Source organism: Petromyzon marinus, chromosome 32 (assembly GCF_048934315.1).
Source record: "Petromyzon marinus isolate PM22_M1 ecotype Great Lakes invasive population chromosome 32, UKy_Petmar_22M1.pri1.0, whole genome shotgun sequence".
NCBI classification, from domain to species: Eukaryota; Metazoa; Chordata; class Hyperoartia; order Petromyzontiformes; family Petromyzontidae; genus Petromyzon; species Petromyzon marinus.
Window position 1 is genome coordinate 2,273,812 of NC_133698.1, and position 26,097 is coordinate 2,299,908.

General features: G+C 47.0%; 1 protein-coding gene across 2 annotated transcripts in view; it reads left to right on the forward strand.

The window, feature by feature from the left end:
- LOC116948074 (uncharacterized) overlaps positions 1-26,097 on the forward strand; it is a 163,094-nt gene that overhangs the window by 100,724 nt on the left and 36,273 nt on the right. For both annotated transcript variants that reach the window (XM_076071221.1, XM_076071222.1), the window contains exon 2: positions 12,608-12,832. The gene's annotated coding sequence lies outside the window, so the exon portion shown is untranslated. The remainder of the gene's footprint in view (positions 1-12,607; positions 12,833-26,097) is intronic.

Consider the following 26,097-nt stretch of genomic DNA (forward strand, 5'->3'; position numbering starts at 1 on the left):
TTGTTCATGTTTTTGTTTGTTGTGGTTGCACCCGATTCAAGAGCCGAATGGCTCACAGGGCTATACCTAATAAATGAAACTGAAAAAAAATGAAACTGAAAAACTTCCAGTCTAGGGTACAACAAATCATATAAGATACTAATTTAATTAAAAATATAAAACGTGCTATGATGTACCATTTGTAGATTACCTATGAATACACTGGCCCTCGTCATTTGAATGTAAACTTTCAACCAATTATTCACAGCTGACAGTGGAAATGAACACTGCCCAGTGCTGAGTTTAGTATGGAGACACTTAGGTATTTAAAACATGTTTAAAAAATAAAAAAATGTGAGATTTTGTCGCCGTGGTCATGAACATCAATATTACGAATGAGTGTGAGATTCAGTATTTGTAATGATCTACAAGGGGAAGCAGAATAATACGTAAGTTTAAAGCGACGTGTTTTGTTCCACTCTGAGTATACCACGTGCCCAGATTGTGGACGTCGTGAAACGGCGTTGTTTCCTCTTTTGTAAACCAGAGAAAGCAATTAACACCAATAAAGTACCCAGAATAAAATGCAAGCATTTCCAAAATCGAAATAACCAATAGACATTCAGATATATGTTGAACGTTGCACCGTGAAAATAAATACCCTGGATGTGTAAATATATCTTGAAATACAGTATGCCAATATTTAGATTTCTGTCTATTAAAGCTATGAAGGAATTTGACAGAAGCCTTTAACCATCCCGTACCATCGGATACTCTGGATATAAAGGTTTAATAGTGGCGTGCGTAAACTGTCGTGGTCATCGCTAAGCTGAGCCTCTGAGCAGTCCTATGTTGCTTCATCACATGGTGCTGGTTTATAGTTGTTTCATTATTCATCTTGGTATTGTTATCATGACAAGCCTTAGACATGATCTTAGTACACTTTTAATTAATCAAATACTATGTTAGAGATGTCAAATTAATGTTTCTTTTTTCTTGCCGTTAAATTGATCTCTCCTTTATAAAATTAGCAAAATCCAAATTAATACTCACAGTTGCGAAATGCATTTCTCAGGGGTTCCTTTGCAAGGAACAGCTGATAAACTCTATCACCAGACAATTTGCTCGGATTATGTATCGTAGTTTTTCTAGTTTATTGGCAGATATTTTTTTAAAAAACGAATTCAAGGCTACATTTGAAGAGTAGCCAACCCATAAACAGTCTGTGGCCTCCATAATGGAAACGTGAAGGGTCTAGACCCGGCTCGCTGGGTCCGTAGCGCAGTGCGCTAACCACTGCACCACCACTCCCTTCTCAAGCTGGAGACATGCCTTCGATTCGTGGCCATAGCCAACATCCACCAGCGAGCGATGTTTGAATCAGGCCCGGGCCTCCAACCTTCGCTGACAAGCATTGCGGAGGGTGATCAAACAGCTGACTGGGAATCCAGCAGTGGCTTGACGAAATGGGGCTGACGAGTATTGAGGATCGAGTCGAGGCTGTGCACGTGAATATTGGCGGTGGTTGCATGGAGTGGTTGCCACCACTCGTCACGACACCGGTTTACCCGCGAAAGTCACCCGTTCCATTTCTGAAGCCGCCCAGTGATGATGGACGGTAACCATCGTTGGAATTTCCATAAGCGGTTTATATATATTTTAAAGTAGGCGTTTAAAAGCCCGTTATGTTATTCAAGGCAGTGGGCTTTTACGTTCCGCTACTAAGGCGAACGAATTACTGAAACAAATCTGAGCCCTAGCTCGCGACGAAAAAGCGCCTCGACGAAGACCTCGTCCCCAACACCGCGGACTTGCGGGGATTTCTCTCTCGAGTTGCCCCGCTTATCACGCGCGCGCACGCACGCGCACGCACGCGCACGCACACGCACGCGGCGAGCTGCGGCGCGCGCCTCTCCCGTGCGCGTGCACGGGAGCGGTGGTGCAGCAGTCGGCACCACGCTGCGCTACGGACCCGGCCACCCGAGTTAGATTCACCGCTCACGGGCCAACACCCGGTGACGATTTATCGGAACCGGTCCTGGGACTCCCCGAGGTCGATTCAGCCTCAAATGAGTACCTGGCGCCGTGTGTAAATATTGCCACGAGGGAGACAAAGGCGGCCGGGCGTGCTGCTGGCCACCCACCCCCGTCGTGTGCCGTGTCGGCCTTTGGTAGGTGCTACTCGCCAACAGCACTTGCCCCTACCGTCTTGTGAAGGCTACGCGGGGGAGCTTTGTCTTTGTGTGTGACGTCGTGTTTTCACTTCGTGTGAACATCTGGCCATTTAAAAGGCCCCCGACTGTAGCCGCGTGGATTTTTTTTTGGCAATGTCCCTCTGTGATAGCAAAAATAAACACGCTTCGCACGTGTTACGCAGAGTAACCCAATGGCACGATGCGAGCAATGTTGTATAATACCAACAAACTAAACCCCAGGTGTTCAGCCCAGAGCTTGCCATCTGGAGACGATGGGATTACCGGCGAAGTATTTTAAGTTCGCAAACTCGTTCTCTATTCTGGGGGTTGGAATCTCCCAGTTTGGTGTTTGCGTGTCATTATTCTACTATTTACGTGAACTACTTATCAGAAGTACTCACGAGGGAATTGTCAGCCCTATGGGGTGGGCGGGGGGGGTCTCTTTAAACGAGCAATACATTTTTCAAACGTGGAATTTCCCTACGCTGGTTCAGGGGGGCGGTGATGAACCTCGTTTTGGCTCGCCCGGTTTTGCGTTGCGATTGGCGGAGCGGCGAGTGGGTCGAGCGGTGTTGTGCGAGACGCGAAAGCGTCAACGAGACCTGAATTGGCCGCGCGTGCTGCGCCCAGCACCTCGCGTGGCGCCGATGAGACCCTGAAGGTGGAAACCGGTGCAGAGCTCCTAACTGTGAGCGTGCGAGTTCAATCCTTGGTGAGGGTCACACCACCGTAATGACTCCTGCCCGCTCCGTGTCCGGTGGTGGCGTCGTTAGCTCTCTTCCTAGTTTACAGTCAATAATCCTTCACACCTTGTCCACAAAGACAAAGATCCCCCATGTAGTCTGAATAGACTGTTGGGGCAAGTGCTGTTCGCGAACACCTATACAGGCCATCACGGCAAACGAGGGGGTGGGTGGCCAACACCACGCCCGGCCGCCTTTGTCTCCCCACTGCCGATGTTTTTACACACTGTACCCAGGTACTCATTTGAGGCTGAGTCGACCTAGGGGAGGCCCAGGACCGGTTCAGATTATCGTCACTACCGCTCCGCTACCGCTCCCCGCTAGGTCCACACGGACACACACGCACTTTTACATACAGGTAGTCCTCTACTTACGATGGAGATGCGTTACGACGTAAATCAACAAAATATCGTAAGTCGAAGATGGCCGAGCCTACCCAGGAGTCTTAAATAATGGTGATAATTTAGCAAAACAGAGCAATTTACAGTACCGTACTGTATACACTATATACTGTATGTATTTATTAATTGCAATACTGTATTGCACAGTAAAATGTAAAGTAAAACAAACAAGGTAAATTCTTAGCCTACCTATATGAACTGCAATTTAATAGAAAGGCGGGAGACGCGTACATCCCGGCAGCGTCTCAACGTACAGAATCGTGACCTCGTACGCTGCTGCGTTCGCCTGCCGCGCGAAATGTGAAATATTTTACAATTTTGTCGTATCGCTATCGCCATCGTAAGCTCGAAATATCGTAAGTCGGACCATCGTAAGTCGGGGACTTCCTGTACATACACGGCCCTCTGCTTCAGCGACCAAGGCCTGCTATTTGTACCCCCCCCCCCCCCCCCAATGAGCCGCCACTCAAGAGGAAGTCTCTCCTTCTCCTTTGCTGGCGCCACTGTCTGCAACTCGCATCCGTCGGTCAGTCTCACCGTGAAACGTCCCCTTGGTGTTCAAGTTCAGGCTGAAGTATTTCCTCTTCTCGGCTGCCTCTGGCTCTGGCCCGGACTTGAACTCCGTTCCCAGGGCACTGTAGTTCTTGTTTTCTTCGCTTCGTTAACCTTGGTGGGCAAAACAAAACACGCAAACAGACTGCCTGCTGCCGTTGTCTTGGTGTGCTTTGCGACTGTTCTTGCTGTTGTTTTGCTGCCTTGCACGACCTTGGGGATTGGTGTACAGAACTTATGCAAAATTGGAACTTATTTCATTTATCTATTTTGAGTATTCATTTATTAGCGATGTGCTTTTTCCCCCCCCCATGTACTCTGCACTCCGATCGGTTTTTTTTTGGGCATTGTGTGTTGTTGTAACTTTTTGACCCGCCCCGTCTGGACATCTGTGAAAAAGAGCTTCATAGCTCATCGGATTTCTCCAGGATAATTAAATATTCTGATTCTGAATACCCTGCTAACACGCGCCTCTCACTCATCCTCCTTCAGCATCTTGAGAAAAAAAATGTCCTTTCGATTTGACGTCAATACAAATTAAACTAAATATTTGAGTAGCTTGTTCTTGTTGATTAAGATAACGTGATTTCAGTAGTGCTTCATGTCAGTCAGAAACCAATTATGAATCTCATTGAAAAATGTTTTACCAGGTAAGGCCCGCTGAGCTATGTAGCTCTTTCTTCAGAAGCGACCTGATGATAGCTCAACGAAGTGGCTTATCATCATGTGGACATTAATAGCAGCCAAATACTCCAAACACACGTTTGTAAATGTGGAGGGAAAACTGGAGGACCCGGAGAGAAAATCCACGCAACCACGCGGAGAGAGACACGCAAACTTCTAATATACAGCTGTCAGGGTCGAGATCGAACCCACGACCGCCTCTATACAATACGAGATAGTTAACATCTTTCCAACATCGTTTGTGAAATCCTCCGTATAGAATTAGTCTGGATCGCGGTTCCAAAAATGATTTTGACACGCCACATCTGTCTCACCTTATTCAGTCGTCAATACATAGTGGTGGTGGTGGTGTGTGTGGTGGTGGTGGTCGCCCTCCAACAACAACAGAGGGCAGATGAGCGACGCTCACAACAACGAGCGGAGTGCCGGGCGGCTAAAATGCGGCAAGTTGGCACAGTAGGGGGCACAGCTTGTGCGTCTGCAAGTCATCTCATTCGGTCAACCCATGGCACCTGCAGGGTCTGTCCCGTGACCTCCTCCTGTCAGCAGCGAACCTTCGACACTTCACGTAGCCTCAAAGTGCACCTAGCCTGGCACAGGCGCCGTGGTGACGTCCCCGTCACTTAGTGGCGAATGGTGGCTGTTGGTATTGGTGGTGTGTGTGGGGTTTGATGTGGTGGGTGTGGTGGCGGTGTTGACAATGGTGGTATGCGGTGGTTGGGTGCGCAGTGGTGTGAATAATGCGTGCGTCAATCGCGCTCATGGCAACCAGATATCCTTAAGGACTGCAACTGGGAATATAGGGTGCAATAATATTTGATTATTATGGACGGCTGTACCTTGTATTCTAGTGGCAGTGCCTTATGCCGATTATCCACACTCCAAGTCAGCCTAACAGCATTCCAGAAAATATCGAGCGAGAAACTTAGTCCTGGTACTCAGCACAAATACGCCCCAAACAATTGGCTGTGTTTATCTCCCATCGCGGCGCATAAGTAGACTTGACCTCATGAGTAAGTGGTGTGGAAAGGAATACTTTCACGAGATGCCTTGACTTTATTAGCGCCGCTACGGAACGCTCTAATCTAAGCGGCGCGTTTTGTTGTTGTGGGAACTTGAACGGCATTTGATGAGAGGCCACTTTCTATTGGAGGGTACTAAAAGGGCAGCATCTCTCAGGCATCTAAGCTCGTGATTAATTTGGCCCAGCGTGTGTGTGTGTATATATATTTTTTTAACAACAGACGTTTTTCCAAGTATCAAACGCACTCCCTTTTGTTTTTCACTTTCCAGACGGCAGAGGGCCGTTGCGACTGCCCTCCCGCAGCTTTCCAGCGAGAGTCCGTCGTGGTTTGCAGGACGGTCGCCTTCGCGAGGAAATTGTTTTCCGTGCCGTTCAGCAAACCGCTCGCCAAGGCCAGACGTGTGTCGGCCGACCTTTTCCCTTCCCCTTCGTAGGCATCGCGATATTAATTTATTTACGTGCCGTCGTTTTAAATCTGTATACAGTAGACTCTCGATTGCCGGCGCGCTAATGGAGGGGGAGGACGGGCGCGCATACTTCAAAATCGCAGACAATTCCAAAATAAATAAAAAAAAGTTTCGGTGAATACCTATGCGAAAAACCACTCGTAGATATAAATTACCGATCGATCATGCACGTGCTCAGTGAGACCACTTTCCTGGCTCCCGCCCAGCAGAAAACCCGGCCCACTAGGTGGACAGCAGAGCCACGCCGATCAGCATCAATCAAACTCCGCCCCACTGTTGTAAAGAGATGCAACTACTGTACTGTAGAGGCGATCGCGTGGATTTCGGATTAACCGAAGCAACATATTTGTTCGGTTTAAGCATGTGGCTTGTATGAAACATTTCCAAGAGTAACAATGTATAACTGTTTTAAGATTATTAATTTGGGCTTAAGTGAAAATCCATAAGTTTTTAATTCATGTAAAATCTCAGGTGCACGGTTAATCCGCAAATCTGATAAACCGCACATGGATGATCGACAGTCTCCTGTATTTACATTCTGTTTTTGAAGGCGAAACCTCACCGATCGACACGTAAACTTTTCGCGATCCTGACTCCGTATTTAATTTACTAGCGTGCACATTTTTTTTTCAAAATTATAAAATATACGATGTATATAATGATATTGATCATCTTATTCCCTCAAATGTATTATCTGTGATTTCCTCTTACGTAAACTTACTCCGTGAGAATACTGAACGGTCAGTTGGGAACCTTGCTGGAATATCCTTGGCACTCGAACACAGCGGTGCCTTGCTTGGCTATAAACAATGACTATTTGATTCATCATCATCATTATCATCATCAGTCATGGTCAATCCACTGCTGGATGAAGGCCTCCCCCCTAAGCCTTTGCCATCTCTCACATTGCCGCGATGTAATAATCCACCCGGCACCTGCACACAAACTGATTTAATCGCTCCATCTCCCCAGTTGACGTCCTCTGGGATGTGTCGCTTTCTTTGGCTGCCACTCCGTTATTATTCTCAACTATGATCCACCACCCCTCTATCCGTCACGTGCCCTGACCCAAGTCCACTTACTCTTATTAACAGTTGGAATGGTGACTTCAATCCGTGTATACATTCTCTAATCCGCACGTTCCCCTCTCTGTATCTTAATGTAATTTCAAGCTTGTTTCTCTCCATGCCTATTTTTATTATTATATTACCATTATCTGTGTAAGTTGTAATGTATTTTCCATACTAGAGTTTATTTTAGGTTGAGATCACGTAAATATAAATGTGTCGTTAAACCCGCCACCACCCGACACAGCCAATTAGTAAGGTTTGTCACGTGAACAAAACGTTCAAATTTGTTACAAGTTCAGCACACCGGTTGTATGTTGGAGCGTAAAGCCACGACATTTACAATTCGAGTAGCGTGACGTTTCGCCGGTAATTACAACAAGCAGCCTCATCAGGAGACAGCCAGAATTTTGATTTCTTTATGGATTGATGTTTGAACCATAACACGTAGAAAATTCCAAGGCTGCCAGAGTCAACATTTGTTACAAATCCTTGCTCCATGAACTTCTGTCATCAGGGATCCCAAGCAACCCTGCCTCTCTTTCCCAAGTGCGAGCCAACTGAATCTTCGAATTCGTCACAAAGCACATGCGTGATTCAATCGCAAGACTTTTATATCAAGTGTAAACTTGCCTCGGGTTGAGACAAAGGGCATGCAATGCTTGGCCTTGCACGCTATCGCTGTAATCTGACGGTGGCGATAACAATTGTTTCGTAACATTTCCTCTCCTGGTATTTGCATAAACCGTTATCGGAACAAGATATGCCTGAGTGTGAACCAGAAACGTGAGTTGCTTCTGATTGTGTCGTGAAGTTGAATCCGAAGGCTCCTTTTACACAACCATCTCTCAAAATCTATTGCTGATCACTTGCTGTAGGGTGGCTGCAGGGTGTTTCAGTCGATTTGCCACCGTTTCAAAATTCTATATAACTTCTAAAGTACAAAAGCTACCAAGGTGATTAATTTACCATGACACAGATGTCAATAGATGCAGGAATGCGTCACCATGCTGTGTGGCATTCCAGAGAGCAACCTTGTCAAAGCATCACGATCAGTGTCGACATCACCTGCATGAAGGCACAATTTCAGGGCACCGTTCAATCTGCGAGGACATGTGAGTGGACTGTCGCAGGGCGCATCGCGAGCAGGGGTGATGGCTCACGGTTGAGAATGGCAATGGAGTGGCAGCCAAGGCATGGAGCCCGTCTGCATGCCCATCTAGGAGACGGAGTGGAGAAATCGGTTCGTGTGGAAGGTGCTGGGCAGGAAATGACATCGCGCGGTCGTGAGAGGTGGTGGTGGATTGGGGGGAGGTCCTCATCCAGCAGTGGATTGACCCACGGCTGATGATGATCGATGGCATAATGTCGTTGGGCACATTTCCTCTGCACGTGCCTCGTGAGGGCGAGACATTCAGCGCGACCCATGAGTTGAAAGACCAAAAAACCGCACACTCACTCGCACGTCGGTTATTTATTCATTTACACGCTTTTATTTAACTCACTCTGTCTGTTGCATCCTCAACTCTGTCTGTTGTTGTGTCTTCAAATCTTGTAACGCAATTTTAACCCACTTCCCAATGTGGTATCGACTGCAAACTTGGTATACATATGTCATACTGATGACAATACTATATTATATCATTAAAATATATTTTTAACATTATTTTTTTATATCTTATGTTTCGGCTTGGGTCTAATTGTCCACGCTCAACTCACGTTGGCTGTAAATCACCACAGTCCCATACGTTATGGCAATCTTCGGGAACACTTCCTGGATTCGTAGAGTTCTGCCATTACCCGTACGGTACATTTCATTAAAGCGTGTTTAAAAAAATTCTATATATTACTTATTTATTTGCTCGCTTAGCGCGTGATTTAATCCACCGGAAGGGTTAAAAAAACGTGCAGAGCAAAAGGGGCTCAAAGAACCCACACGAAGTGCTGAACGAGCACACAGTCATAGTTATTCAGCCACCTCGGCCTGTAATCAGGAGTGACACATCAGCCCTTAAAACCCCAGAGGATGCTGGGGCTAACCATGCATAGTCACCTTTTCTTCGTGATATATTTAGCTCGACGATAGCTCTCTCTCTCTCTCTCGTGCGAGCTGCAGTTACAGCACTGCGAAAGAAAATAAAAAGAAATCGCACAGTCTGGAGGAATTGTGAAATATCCGTGTGTGTACGCACGTTTGTGTACGCTGTAAACATGTACTGAAGGGTATGTCTTTACTTCACTGTCCTGTTTTAGTGTTTGTGTGGATCTTCACCGGGTGCTCCGGTTACCTCCCCACATTTACAAACGCTCATTATTTGACTGAAAGCATTTTAATATATAAAGAGGACTTCAGATCTTGGGCAATTGTTTGTAGTGCCGGCTCAATGCCTGCCTGCTGCCATCCAGCTGATCTGTGTTTCCTTGGCGGTTGTGAGAGACGCAATTTGTCTGAACGATAATGCTGCCTCTTTACTACATGTATAAAACAAACAACAAAAAAACGTACAGTTGCCTCCGTTGTGCTTCGTAAGTTGCTGAATTTGTCGTAACGGTTTTGGGCGAAGCAGTTGGCTCCGTGGTTGGCTTGTGGTTGCTGTGTTGTTGATTTGATGCTGTGGTCGATGATGTTTTCCTTTGTCATGGTGGTTGTTTTTAAGTCGCTGTTGTGACGGTTTCGCTTGATCTTTAAACGCTCAACGGAGCTGGTTGTTGACTTGATCGCTGGGCCGTTGTTGGATCGATGACCGCAGGCATCGGCGGCCGTTAACCGGGACGAGCTAACCACGGTCGCACGCTGCTGCGGGGACTGCGTCTTGCTTCTCGCTGTGACTTTGACCCGTCGGGATCGCCACCGCCGCCGCTTTGCCGGCGTTTCCGGTGCTGGACTCGTGACGCTCGCGGGGCCTCGGCGCCGAGTCGGCAGTCAGATCAACGAGGCGTCCTTCTCTTCCCCTTTTGCGCAGCAGCGGAGTTGGCCGCCACTGTGTGTAAGGTCGCGCCCAAGGTTAGCGAGTGAGCCGGTGGATGGTCATCCCAGGGTTTAGTGAGTGAGCCGGTGGACGGTGATGCCAGGGTTTAGTGAGTGAGCCGGTGGACGGTCATGCCAGGGTTTAGTGAGTGAGCCTGTGGACGGTCATCCCAGGGTTTAGTGAGTGATTCAGTGGACGGTCATGCCAGGGTTTAGTGAGTGATTCAGTGGACGGTCATGCCAGGGTTTAGTGAGTGAGCCTGTGAACGGTCATGCCAGGGTTTAGTGAGTGAGCCGGTGGACGGTCATGCCAGGGTTTAGTGAGTGAGCCAGTGGACGGTCATGCCAGGGTTTAGTGAGTGAGCCGATGGACGCTTTCAGGAACAGCCTCAGGGCGAAGATGCGAAATGCCGCCGGTGAATGTCTCGAACCGGGCAGTGACGGTACTTGGGGCGCCACGGTGGCGAGATGCTAACTGCCTCGCCTGGTGTACAGGAGGTCAAGGATTCGATCCTTGACCTTCATGGTAGCGTGGATTTTTCTCGAGGCTCTCCGTTTTTTTCCCTCCACATTTTGAGCCGCGCATTTAGAGTAGTTGGTTGCTACGAATTTCCACGCGATAAGCCACTTGGTCGAGCTTTCTTTTGTTGCCAGGTCGCTTCTGAAAAAGAGCTATATTAGCTCAGTGGGCCTTACCTGGTAATAAAAAAAAGTTACATTTATTTCATAGTTTAACGTGATTAAGCATACCGACGCGTTCCTTGGGGAAGCAAGGCCGTAGCCATGGAATCAACATTGGGGGGGACCGAATCTTCCAGGGTGTCTGGGGGTCCCAACCCAGAAAAAATATCTAAATTTGAAAACTAATTTCCTGCCTAAACTATTTAAAAATTCACTAACACATGGGATGGACTTTTTATTTATTTTTTACAATAATGTCTAATAGTGTATGGTATTACATTGCTCTGTTTTACTTTTTTTACCATTTCTTGTTTCATGTTATGTAATTGCAGAGATTAGGGAAGTACAACCATAACCACAATCATATCAACATAAATCTACGCGTTGATTTATATGAAGACAAGTCCAGAAATTGTGGCCAAGGTTTAGCACATTTTCTTTTTTATTTACATAGCATAGTATTTTTTTATAGTAATATATTGGGGGGGACATTTTGAGCATATTTGAATATTTGGGGGGGTAGTGTGTGTGTGTCCCCAATAAGGGATATTTCGACCACATAACAAAACTCGACGCCGACTCTTTTTCAAATGTCAACGGATTGTTGAGCGCGGCTGCGAAGTCTCTACCGCTCCCTCTCGCCAGCGACAACCTTCACGTCGAGCCCAGTTCCTGTGCCGAACTCACAGACGTCGGTCTGGAGAGTGAGCGGTGGCCTCCCGTTGGCCTTCTAGAAACGCTCCGACCGCGTCTGGGGATTCCGGCGAAACTAACGGCTTACACAGAAGGCGCTGGGCCCCTGCCCTGCCTGGAACGGAGTCATCTTCCGTCCCTTCCGTCGGCTCGTTCGCGAGGATGGCACCGAACCAATTCCCACCGTGGTGCCCTTTCTCTAGCCGGTATACACCTGGTGTACACCTGGTATACACCTGGTATACACCTGGTATATAATTGGTATACACCTGGTATATAATTGGTATACACCTGGTATATAATTGGTATACACCTGGTATATAATTGCTATACACCTGGTATACACCTGGTATATAATTGGTATACACCTGGTATATAATTGGTATACACCTGGTATATAATTGGTATACACCTGGTATGTAATTGGTATACACCTGGTATACACCTGGTATATAATTGGTATACACCTGGTATACACCTGGTATACACCTGGTATATAATTGGTATACACCTGGTATATAATTGCTATACACCTGGTATATAATTGGTATACACCTGGTATATAATTGCTATACATCTGGTATACACCTGGTATACACCTGGTATATAATTGGTATATAATTGGTATACACCTGGTACATAATTGCTATACATCTGGTATACACCTGGTATACACCTGGTATATAATTGGTATATAATTGGTATACATCTGGTACAGTCTGTTACAGGCTATACGGGGGATCTTTGTTGTTCTTTGTTTGTATGTTTGTATGTGTGTATGTATGTGTATGTGTGTATGTATGTGTATGTGTGTATGTGTATGTGTGCTGAACCTCTATTGCACCGTACGTCGCCAACCGTGCTAATCGGAGGTGCGATTGCTTTAGTTTGTGACACAGACTGACGTCTCTGATCATTTTATTTGTGGAGTCACTTCAAGAGGCCTCTCTGACCCAAAAACAAGATAACGCTCCTTCACGCTACGTAGAACACAATTTGCAGTTCGTAAATAACCCATGTACTGTACGTGTAAATTGTGGCCCTCTTAGCCGGACGAGGCTGATTCAAAACAATGCAACCCCAAATGTGGATTCTGTTTTTTTCTAAATGTCAAACAACTCACGTGCGTTCACATCTCACTGCTGCTACGCAGGCCCATGGGCAGACAACACGAGGTCGCTGGCAATCAAGGGGGGAGACCTCACATCAGAAAAGTTCGATGATGAAGCAACAGGCCCCGGAAGGCCTGGTGTGGACTGTCGGGCAGCTGATGGATCTGGCAGAAGGAAGGGAGTGATGGCGAGGTGCGGTGGCATCAGCTGTGTTCCCCGTGGTGACCGCTTGATCTGGACACTGCCCTTCTTCCCTCCACCCAGAGGTAGGACAGCTTCCACCTGACCTTCTGTACCCACACATTGCACTGCACACTTCTCGTACTGCCAGCATGGCCAAGATTCGCATTCTTGTGCCCCAATAATGAGTGGCACACACACACTCACACCTCTATTTGTGAATGACTGACATGAGATATTCATAATGCAGACTTTGCCCTTACATCGAAATGGACCTCACTATGATCACCGTTAATACTGCCTTATTGTATAGCAACATAGAGTTTCTGGTGATGGGACTTTATCAAAAGTGGAATCAAGAATGCCCAGGATCTAAGTAACCACTGAGATATGTTTTAGACACTGATTAACTATCCAACACATTTATTTATTTTACCAGGCAAGGTCCACTGAGCGACCTGGCAACACATTATAGCTCTGGGCTTATCATGTGGAAGTGTATAGCAGCCAAATTCTCTCAACGCACGTGACTAAATGTGGAGGGAAAAACCGGAGGACTCGGAGAAAAATCCATAGGACCACGGGGAGAACATGCAAACTCCAAATATAAAGGCGTCAGGGTCGGGATCGAATCCACAATCTCCTGCATACCAGACGAGGTAGTTAACATCTCGCCACCGCGGCCCAAAAAATAAACTTGATTACTTTTTTTCAGAAGAATGTTTAAGAGCCACAACTTACTACAGTATATATATTCTGTATACGTTTTTGATTTCCCTGGATTCCTAGTGATTTACTCAACCTCTCCTGCGTTTCCTTTGAAATGTAATTGTATGGGTGACCGTGCGTTCTTGAAATCACGAATTGAGGTCCTAAGCGTGTAATACGTGATCTCGGAGCACTCGCGATTATCACAATAAATCAGGATAACGCTTCTATCAATGTTTAAACAACAAGTATCAGCATTCTCCACCGCTCTTCCTGATGCACACGTGCTCCGCTCTTTGTACCTGCGTCTTGAGATGCGTACGCATTCAGACACTTTATTCACTTTTGTGCATACAATTCTCCACAGAGCAATCTTCCAAACATCAACCCATGCATGGAATGCCACACTCTACGTGATTTAAAAACCAACCCCTAATCCGCCAGGCGCATCGTCGACAGCACAGTTGTGGTTTCACGAGGCCGTTAGTTTCACGCGCCTCCGATGAGCACGGTTGGCTTACATGCGGTGCGATAGAAGTTCGACATACATCGCTAATAACTGAACTGTACTTTACACGGATTACATAAATCTTCTCCGACTTCTCGTCTCAGACAAAGCGTCCCAATTAAAGTGTCTCGCTTCATAAATACCCTCCCGTTTCACCTCCCAACCGTGCAGTTTGGAAGTTGTGGCCAAAAGGCCACAGCTAAAGGAACTGGTTCTACCAGTGTGATTCGATCAATTATCGTTCTCTTTGTGACACCGTGGTCTGTATAGCGGCACCTCGTGGCTGCAGCGTCACACGAATCCATTACCCACAAACACACAGTCACTAACTCGCCTCCAGCGATGAGGTGCTACTAGGCTACAGGGTTTGGTGTTACATGTTGTTTATGTCGTTTATTGTGATATTTCGGTCACAGTTCCTATGATCACCGTTACATTGCTTTCATGGCTTTATTTTGGTGATTTCGAAAACGTTTTTTGGTTTGGCCATGTTTGTTTGTTGTAGTACGGAGTTAGAATGATGGCCTTAATCTAAGTTGTCTTGTGGTTGTTGTTTGACTTGCATCCCACTGGGATTTTTGCACACAGCGTTGGTGTACGGTGCTTTTTTCAGGAATATTTTGTTGTTTTTTATCATGGATTTTCTGTTTGCACAGTCACACATAGTCACTTTAAGATGTTTTCTTGTTCAAGTTTGTTTTTGTTTGTTGCGGTTGCACCCGATTCAAGAGCCGAATGGCTCACAGGGCTATACCAAAATAAACTGAAACTAAACTGAAAAAAGTTTACATGGGGAGGGAAGGGGAAAGACAACGCACCTCAAGTGGTGAAGGGGGTAAGGAAGTGGTCGGGAGGGGGGGAAGAGGTAGGGAGGGTTCTGAAAATGTTTGCAATGTGTCCTGGTAGCACCCATGAATAGAAAAGCGCAGAGTTTGGATTTTCATATGGATTTTTTGCAGTTTTTTCCTGGATTTTTCTGTTTGCAGTCACATAGTCACTTTAAGATGTTTTCTTGTTCATGTTTTTGTTTTTTGTTTGTTGTGGTTGCACCCGATTCAAGAGCCGAATGGCTCACAGGGCTATACCAAATAAATGAAACTGAAAACTGAAAGTTGAATCGTCAAGGATCTGGGGGGCAATTCGACTTAAGTATAAATGTTTATTTGTGTTTACACTGTGGTGATTGTCGTGGCCACTAGTGGCTGCAGTGTCCGATGTTACATGAACAACAATGATTGTTACAACCACGATTCGATGCATGTTTTTTGAGCTTCAAAATCGATACCAATCGATGACTTGATGCATATTTACACCCAGACTATATAACAATGCATTGCTATTCATCAGTAGTGTTGATACTATATTTCTATCAGCATTTAATCATCATCGTCAGCCATGATGAATCCACTGCTGGATGAAGGCCGTCCGAAGCTGCCGCCACCTCCGATGGTCTCGCGATAGCTCAAACAATCCGCCCTGCACAGATTCCATCGCTCCATCTCCACGGTGGACGTACTCTTTGACGCGTTTTTGTTTCCACGGCATTAATATTTTTACTGATTGTATCTATGCACGTTATGTATGTTGAACTTGTTTCGCAACCGTGTGTAGCCAACCACGCTAATCGGAGGTGCAGGGGAAGGACAACAAACTAAACACAAAAAAGCAGTTCTAAAGAAATTAGTTTTCAATCGAGATTATTTAAAAGTGCATAGCTCCAAGGAAGAGCGTTCCAGACGCGCATTTTAAAGTGTTAAAATATGAACACAAAATCCCACTCGTAGAAAAGTATAACAGCACGACTAAAACATTACTGACAACAACAACAATTCACTGGCCTGCGCCATGGCGTACAACATTATTATTGAATGTATCTCTTCATAAAAGTGCCAAACTGCATGTGCTGTAGTTATGGAGAGGACAACAACAGTGCATTGAAACGTAAGTGTAACTTTTTGTTTATTTATTTACTTACATTGTTTTTCAGCGCAGTCGTACTTTATCAAGAGAGCATAACCATAAACACTTACACCATACGTAGGTCATTTTGAACACTTAGTCACATGCCCGGCCTAGAAAGGTTAACACAAACCACGAAACCCAAAGGCTGATTAGATGGCCATTACTTTACCTCTTGATATGCACGCCGCCCCGCAGGATACACGGGGCTGAGACGCTGTTTTCAAGTAGAAGTGAAATACAAACACGCGTGACATTCGCAGCGAGTGGCGATTGTTGTCTGTTCCATTTTCCGACGGAATTTATTCGAGAGAACTGTTCGCTGTCTGTGGTCGCCAAACTCGGATTAACTGAGATATCGAAAGGGCAGTTCTGACAAGAATGGTTGTAAATAAAACGGCGTGAATATCTCTTTAGATTTACTTACATTAATTGTTGGGGCTTTCGGTAACAACCCTAACCAACATGCAATATAGGAAACAACAAAGCACATCGGAGTTAAATATTTGAAGACAAACGGTGATTGGAGAGGGGAATAATTAATTCTGGGCGTTCACATCGCGTTGAACGTAACTCTCATCTCTACGGCCTCCACGTTTTAATTGTCCTAGACAAGAGCCTCCTTGCCACGTTTACATTCTAATTACTTCACTTGAACCGCCATCCACTCGGTATCAGTTCGTTTGACGGGCCCATAGGCGTGCACCGTGTGTGTATGTTGTGTGTATGTTGTGTCTGCTGTGTCTGTGTGAGAGTCACCTCACGCCGTGGAGAGCCATGCACACGAGATGAACCATGATTCAGGCGAAATATTTAAATACATTCAATAAATCAAGTAATCGTGGTGTGTATTTTGGTTTTATATATTTAAAAAGTGTACCTAGTGGTTATTATTACACTGTTCTATAGATTTTACAAACATTTTTTATGGTATAATTCCATCGTTGCAACTAGTGCGGTACAACGTTTCGCAGTGTGAATAAAGAGTTAAAGAGTATTGCTTTCACAATTTTCAGTGTTTGTGTAAGTATGTGCATGTATGTAAATTTATGGAGGAATATGTATGTATATGCATGTATGTGTATGCATGTATGTGTATGCATGTGTATGTATATGCTTTTTGTATGTGTATGTCCGTATGCATATGCCTGAATGTGTATGTATGGATGTGTATGTGTATGTACACTGTTTGTGTATGGGGAGCGGTCGTGTAGCGGTTAGCGCGCTGCGCTACGAACCGAGTTCGATTCCCGCTCACGGCCAACACCAGTGACGATTATCTGAACCGGCCCTGGGCCTTCCCTAGGTCGACTCGGCCTCAAATGAGTACCTGGTGCGGTGTGTAAACATCGCCACTAGGGAGACAAAGGCGGTCGGGCGTGGTGCTGGCCACCCACCCCCTGGTGTACCGTTCTGGCCTTCATCGGTGCTCTCTAACAGCACTTGCCCCTACAGTCTGTTAAGGCTATACGGGGGAGCTTTGTCTTTGTATTCATAATAAGTATAAGTGTGTCGTTATCCCGCCACCACCCGACGCAGCCAACCGGTAAGGTTTGTCACGTAAACAAAACGCGCTCATTAGTTACGAGTTCAGCCCACCGGTGGTAAATCCACAACTTTGACAATTTGAGTAGCGTGACGTTTCGCTGGCAATTACATCCAGCGTCATCGGGCGATTTGGCCAGAATTATACGGACGTATGTTTAACTTCTTTCGCACAGTACTCAGCCAACCGCGCTCATTGCAGATGCGGGGTTCACTCACGGCGAAGCTCGCTTGCGCTGCAGGTGCCGCGACCGTCGATTTGCGGACAGCGCGACGGTTCAGCGGGCAGCAGCCATCCCCCATCGCTTCGTTTCCATCAAAATAATTCCTCGCAAAAAAAAATAAATTCCCCCGAGCGTTGTTTCTTTTTTTTTTCTACTACTTTTTTAAACCAAAAAAAAATATTTCGCTTTCCGACACGTCAAACTGGCGGCGCCGTTGACTCACCCTCCTGCTGATCGCTCCGACTTTATCTCGTGCTGAGGAGGAGTGATGGCTCAGCCAGCGGCTCCGCGCCGCGGTAAAGGTGGTGGCCCTCGATAGGTGAGCTCGCTCACAAATGTGCTGGCGTGCGTGCGGGTGCGTCGAGGGACGCAGTGAGAGGCGGTGATGGAGGAGGAGGAGGAGGCTTCTGCAGGACGCTACTGGCCAGTTGGAGGCAGTCGTCCTTCGACAATAGCGGAGGGGCGGAGAAGCGACGCTCACGGGAGGCGACGGGCAGAGAGTTGGCACAGTCGGGAGCCCAGCTTGTGGCCCAGTTGCGGCAGATTCAAACAGGGTGATTCCCCCCCCACACACACTCCGCCCCCTTGAGACCTTGAATATTGGTATCTTTAGATTTAAATTTCGGTTATATCTTACCGATATTTACCAGCGAAAATATCTTACCGATATTTAGCAGCGAAAATACATTGATTGTTTTGTTCTTTTCATGTGGGGCCCTATTCAAAAGACGCGAATTTTTGGACTCCAACGCTTTCTCTCTCTGAAAGTGTCTCGATCCGCCTCTGCTGGTGCCTCTGCCTGGCGCGCGGGAGTCCCTTAACCCGCACGGTCCGCCCTCTGCCGTGTGACCTCCTGCCAGCAGCGAGCCACCGACGCTTCGCATGGCCCCAGGCTGCACCTAGCCTGGCACAAGCACCACGGTGGCACCACCATCACTCAGCGGCGAATGACAGCTGTTGTTGGTGCGGGCAGTGCACCTCGCTATGATCCAGTGACGCGGGTTCGATTACTCTTGTGATCTTAAACCGGGGTGAGGCTAAATTGGGCACTTTTCATTGTTTGACAAAGGGAACAGCGTTACGGCGGTGGGTGCACAGTGTTACGATGCTGGTGACTTGTGTTTGGTACCTTAAACCCGTGCCACTTATGTGTAATTGTAATGTGATCCTGGCCTGGGTCACCCCTGGGTCAGCGCAGCACAAAATTGGTGCAGCGTGTCGGCATTCGCGCTTGTGGAGTTTGATGTGGCCACGTGTGGTGTGGGCCGCACATCCCTTTTGTGTTGCGCCGGCATTAATAGGCGCTCGCTAACCACAATCTGTGAGGATAAATAAGCAGGTAACCTTTTTTTTTACACGTGGCAAAGAGCTGCCGACAAGTGTTTTTAGATTTGATTTGCATTTAATTGACTGTGCGTTGCATTTGTTTCCATTTTATCTTAATGGCCGTTCCTAGGCTGCCATATTCTGCATCCTTCCCTGGTTCTCTGAATTTACCGAAAGCACTTCATCCTCTGCACACAGAACGCAGGCGTCCTGCGTTAAGATGTAGCGGGTCTCTGCTCCTCTGTTCAGGCCAGCGCAGCAAACGTGGCGATAGGGATGTATTCGTGATGTACGTTGAACTTATTTCGCACGGTATATGACCCACCTTGCTCATCGGAGATACGGGGATAGAACAACAAACTCAACACACGCAAAGCAATCCTCGTGCACACTGCCACGCACTCTACATAGCCGTAGAGCAAACTTATCATAGGAACTAAAAATCCTACAAAATACCACCCGCAGGAATGTTATCATTCTATGGACGATAAGAAGAGGTTTTACCCTTTCTGGCAATAAAACAGCTGTTGAGATGTTGTGAAGAGATGTTGAACATATTAACAGCTGTTTCATTGCCAGAAAGAATAAAGCCTATTTTTAGTTCTCATGCTTGGACACTTGCAGGCAAGGTCCCATTGATAATGTTATCGTTATTGTAAAAGCAGTAAAGCGCTGCGTCGGTGTTTTCACGGCTGTGATGCCCTCTGGCTGTGTTCGAGCTGCCGTGTTTTTTTTTTATTGCGCCACCGAATCATCGCTCCGCGAAGAATCTCTCTCGCGTTTCACTGCAAGAAGCCACGTGGCAGGACCTCTGCGTGGAGAGATGGCCCGAGAGGAGAGTGGAAAATGTTCGTTCACCTCCCCCACCCCACCTCACCCCACCCCGACCCCACAGAGCGCAACCACACGAGCAATGTACGAAAGTGATTAATACTTAGCTGCAGTGTGATGAATGCACTCGTGACACTCGATTTCTGCAAATAAATCCTCGCGTCTTAGTTCGCGATAAATTGCGAAAGGGTCTCTGTTGGTCGCCGCACACCTCGCTGCAGTCGACTCTGCTCCAAGTGCAGCGGCAGCGCTGAGAGACGCATCCGCGTCGGACATGGAATGGCGTGGCCGGACGGTTCACCGTACCTGTCGACATTATATTTTATTTTCTAATGTTAAGCAAACTATCTCTACACCTGTTCTCCTGCCCTGAAGAAAGTCTCTGGATATGTCAGTCACAGTCTTACTTAGACTCTGGCGTTAGTTTATATAATTTTTACTTCACTCTGCAAGGCTCACTTGGAATGGGAATTATCGGCATAAGGCACGACTAACATTTTTTATTATTTTACCAGGTAAGGCTTATCATGTGCATATGTATAGCAACCAAATAATAAACGCATGTTGATTCTAAATGTGGAGGGAAAAACCGGAGGATCGGAACAAAGATCCACGCGACCACGGGGAGAGAGACATGGTAACTCCAAATATACAGCAGCAGGCGTCAGGGTCGGGATCGAACCCACGGCCTCCTGTACACCAGGCGAGGTAATTAACATCTCCTAGCCACCAGGGCACCTCATGCCCGGTGCAAGGTATGCCTGTCCGTAATAATTCAAACATACTCGACCCTATTTTCCGATCAATCTTATGACGGCCAAACAATCAACATCACGGAGGACAGAATGAGGGCGAGATGGATGTGGCTGCATGCCAAAATAAACCCTGGAGCAGCGTCCCGGACCGTTCTGGCTGAAATCAAGCGTGGGCTTCCCACTCGTTTTTTTGACGCAGCTGTGTGACGCCACTGCAGGCCACGAATCCGCCGAAAGTGCAGCAGGCAACGTCCGGACAGAAAGCGTGTGGCCATGAGCGAGCGTTGGGGTCGCGATGAGATTGCGTTGTCTCTTGGCAACTCTCCCAGTGCTGAGCTGTGTTCATGCGCCACCCTCCATGCGTACCTCCGGTGTCTAAATTCCACTCAACATCGTCATCCATCGTCGTCGTCGTCATCATTGACATCACAGGATTCAACTGTTGGTAAATAATGCGTGTGCTGTCTGAGACACGTAAACGTGCAGAGTGAACGGGCTCTTGAATTGGCCGCGCGTGCGGCGTGTCGCACCTCGCGTGGTGCCGATGAGGCCCAGAAGGTGGAAACCGGTGCAGAGTTTGTGCTTGCTCAAACAAATGCCGCCGTCCGATGCTGTTGGTCTCTGAGAGCCAAGGGGCCGATTGGACTACAGCGCGGTCTGGTTCGTGTGTGGAGACGGAGCGATGCGCCATCAACAAGGCCCATCGCCACTGCCCGTAAGGCCACCCGCTGTGCACGTGTCCCTCTTCGGGCCGTAGTGTCGTTGACGAACGTGTCGAGTTTTGTTATCGATGCAAAGTCCGATTGCGGTGTCCCTCATCGCAAGGCCCGCGGGCTGCTGGCGACCCGTGGTGGCCTTTAGTGCGGCCCCCGACAGTAGAGAGAGAGAGTGACAACACCCCCCATCATCATCATCATCGTCGTCATCATCGTGCTGCTGTCAAACCCAACGATGGTGTCAAATGTGTGGCGGCTGTCACACTGATGATGTCTTCTCGGCGAAAGTGCCCCCCCCCCTCTGCAAATGAGCACAGAACACTGGGGGGATTGTACCACCTCTTTTGCGCTTCTGCTGTACAACTCTCCGATGTGTTGTTCGGGTCGTGGCGCGTGTTGTTCGGCACGATGTCCGACGTTTCGCTCCACGCGCTGACACATTAAACAGAGCTGCGCTGCAAGATTTGTAAAAAAAAAACTCGGCAAAATCGTTGTTGAACATTACCACCGCTTCTTATTGTGTGATGCGGCTGATGTTGGTGTCGAGCAACAGCTTTAATTCCACATCGAGGTTGGCATGCCAGATGACTGCGGGGTGGTACGGGTTTATCTTTGCGATGTCGCCTTTGTAGCTGCCAATCGTCGGGCATTGAGTCGTTACACGTTCCCTGGTTCTATTCCGGTTGGTGACCACAGCCACACATCGGAGAGTTTTGAATTCCCCATTTTCAGATTCAAATGCTGCTGCCATGGTTTGCATGCGGGTGAAGTTAAACTATGACGCTATATTTTTAATAATGTTTTTTTTTATATTTCAATAAGAGCCCGGGACAGGTCTCGAACTCTGTGCTCGTGGTTTTAGATAAGGGAGGAGATTGGGCTCACTGCCCCACCCAAGTGAGGACCACGAGCGGATGGGGGATATGTACCTAAAAAAATACCACAATTTAAACTATAAACTATTCATTCTATTTTACCACGTAAGGCCCATTGAGCGAAATTGCTTTTCTTTCAGAAGCGACCTGGCCACAAATGATAACCCAACGAAGTTGCTTATCATCACGTGGACATTTATAGCAGCAGCCACATACGGTTGAGAGGTCGTGGCCACATGCGATTCATGGCAGGGAGATCGAAGTCGGGGGGGGGGGGAGTTCTTCTGCCTCGTGGGATCTGTCAAGATGACTCCCGTTCGTCTTTGCAAGCTTCATCATCGTGGTTAAAGTTGCGTTGTCAAAGACAACTCTTTAGACTCGCAACCGCTCTAGGAAGGGGCCACATTTATTCACAAGCGAACGCGACCAATCGCCTTCGCCTCCGGTTCGGGAGAAGACAGCCAGCTGGCAGCTCGCTGAGCTCACCGTTGCTGGATGGAGCAGGACTTCAACTTGACCTGGATTCCCAAACACGCGGGGGCAAGCTGTGACATCGGCGTCTCGATAGAGCGAAAATTTAAGGGAACGGCTCATTCATCGGTGCTCTCAGCTTGCACACGAACGGCGCACCAGCGAGAGGGTGGGGCGGCGGGGATTAAGGCTGCCAGAGCTTATCAGTGTTTTGTGAGTCTCTTAAAATGTCAGGAGTATGAGCTGTAAGCCCGGTTACACAACAGGAGCGATAATAACAGAGGCAGCCAGTGTTTACACGCGTTTAGTTTCAGTTATTTAAAGTTCAGTTTCCCATCCGTAGTTGACCGCTCACCGTGCGTGCGTGCTTGCGATGAGTGACTTCTGTGTGTGCGTGCCGTAATAAGTAGCTGGTGCGATGTGTGGTAGACATCGCCACTCGGGAAACAAAGGCGGCCGAGCGTGGTGCTGGCCACCCACCCCCTCGTGTGCTGTGCCGGCCTTCATAGGGGCTCGCTAACAGCACTTGCCCCAACATTCTGTTAAGGCTACACGGGGGCTCTTTGTCTTTGTGTCTTAATAATGCCACGCAGTGTTCGTCTGTACTGCGTCACCTGTTGCTCGTGACATTTGTCGTCCATCAAAGAGGACGTTTCAGATATAGTTGTTAGCTTCTGTATCGCGACTGTTGTGACGCAACACCATTCTATCGGTAGTCTTAAAGAAACTATATTTTTTATTTTTTACCACGTAAGGCCCACTGAGCCATATAGCTCTTTTTTCAGAAGCGACCTGGCCACAATTGATAGCAGCGGAGCGAAGTGGCTTATCAGGTGAAAATTTATAGCGGCGAAATACTCTAGACGCATGTTGATTTTTTTAAATGTGGAGGGAAAACAACGGAGGACCCGGAGAAAAATCCACGCGACCACAGGGAGAGAGACACCGCAAACTCCAAATATAGAGCAGGGGTCAGGGTCGGGATCGAACCCAGAGGATTCTGTGGCAGAGCCCTGAAGATGCAGTTAGAAAGTCGTCAACTCAAAGTCTTCATGGTGCTCAATTGTTCAGTTCCTTTTGCCAATCCGCTGCTGGATGAAGGCCTCTCCGCATGATCGCTGTGGCGAGAAGGTAATTACTTCGCCCGGTATACAGGAGATCGTGGGTTTGTTTGATCCCGACGCTGACGCGTGTACATGTGGAGTTTGCGTGCCTCTCTCCCCGTGCTCGCGTGGATTTCTCTCGAGATCCTCCGGTATTTCCCTCCACATTGAGAATCAGTGTGAGTTTTAGAGCACTTGGCTGCTATACATTTCCACACGATGATGATGATAAGCCACTTCCTTGAGCTGCTATCATTTGTGGCCATGTCGCTTCTTAAAAAGAGCGAAATAGCTCAGTGAAGGGGCTGGTGGGGAGGGGAGGGGCTTATCTGGTAAAGATAAAAAAAATATATTTTAATTATTTATAGTTTATAGTGTAGAGTCGCAGCTGAAACTTCCGCATGCATCTCGGGGGCGACCGACCGAGGCGGCCGCTGCCTCGCAGCCAGCCGGACGCAGGAGGCCACTCGGACTTCACACGTGGCCATGGGCGGAACCCGGCCACGTTCCCCGCTACCGACACGCGAGGGGCGGGGGGGTCTCGAGAGGCCGGAGCGAAGCAGAGTGACGCTTCCACGGGCGACTTGTGCACACCGTTGGGTGGTCGGAGTTTGGGTAACAAGATCCTGATGCAGGGTTTCAAGCGCCGCCTGTGCGCAGTCCCAAGGGGTTCTTGGTTTGGCAGCGGTGCTACAGTCTGTCGCATTTGGCATCAAACTAAAATCCTGTCTGCTTTATCAATATGAAGTTATGCCATGATACTATTGATAAATAATAGAGGTGTTACACACAGTTACTGGGATAACATTGATCTCTGAATACAAAACGGTTTTTCCCGAATATCAGTCATGTCTTTGGGGGGTGCTGGAAAATTATATATTAATAAATAAAATGTCAGAAGTGCAGTGCATTGTTTTAGCAAAGGGCATTTCAAACTGGGCGCTAATACGGGTTTACTGCGCTGTGCTTAGCTTGCTGTGAACGATGCACGTTGCATTACCGTTAAAATGCATTATGCAAATTTGGAATTTCTCGTTGTGCAATAATGATGTCAATTATGTAAATTTAGGATTACATACTCTTTGGTTCTTTCGGTAAAGTCACGTAGGTGACGTAGGTGACTTTACGTGACTTTACCGAAAGAACCAAATAGTATGGATTCCTGCAGTCACGCAAGCTTGAAATCAAGATCATAGGATTACAATTGTATAAATCACTCGGTCGATTATGTAGATTTTCCCTTGCAGAGTTTGGAAAAGTCCAGCACTGGTCGATAGAGTAGTCTTTTGCTGCAGAGAACACAGAAATACCTCAATGTAATAAGTAGATGCGTTCCTGGAGATTCGTTCGTATATGGAAACTTGGTATATTGAATAACTTATAGCATTCGTTCTATGCAGGTGCGTTCCCAGCCTTCGTAACTTACTATAAACAGTTAATAACTATAAACAGTTCATAACTTACCTTCACACCTCTGATTAGCTCGTTTGGATACGTATGGTGCGAAAGAAGTCCAACATACATACATTCATATTGTAAACAAAGACAATTTATCTTGAAAAATATATATTTTATACTGTACAGTGTTAAATATTAAAAACTGACGTAAAATAAACAGTGAATAAACTCTATTTTAGGAATAGGTTTTTCCACTTTTTCCGGCAACAAAACTGAAACCTTTTTACAAGGAATCATGATTGCATTAACCACAATACTTGTGGTTCAGAATGCAAACAAAAATCATACTCTGATAATATATGCATTGTCCTTAAAACTGATTGGTCTACACCAGAGACAGCTTTCTTTTGAGCCTCGTCTCTAACGGTGTTAGACCAGAGGACGCCAAAAGGCGTACTTTAACTTAAGTTTATTATTTTTGTATAGTACCGGAGATCGATCAATGTATTCTTTATTTAGTGATTTCAGTGGTTATGTATTATTTTCCTACATTTTCACCATTGCAATAATGCTAATTAATTAGTTCGTGATGGTGAGACTTCGTAATTCGAATATTCGCATATCGAGGTATTACTGTAGATCATTGGGATAAAATCCCCTCGGCACATGCCTCCCAAAGTCTGACATCCACTGCTCGTCACCTCGGAGTTACGAGTTCACATTTCGTCGCGGTGGCGAGATGTGAACTGCCTCGCTTGGTGTACAGGAGGTCGTGGGTTCGATTCCAACCCTGACGCCTGCTGCTGTACATTTGGAGTTTTGCATGTCTCTCTCTCTCGCTGCGACTCCGTGGATTTTTCTCCGGGTCCTCCGGTTTTCCCCTCCACATTATCCATTTTGTGAGGTATCCTAACTAGCTAAGTAACTGCAAG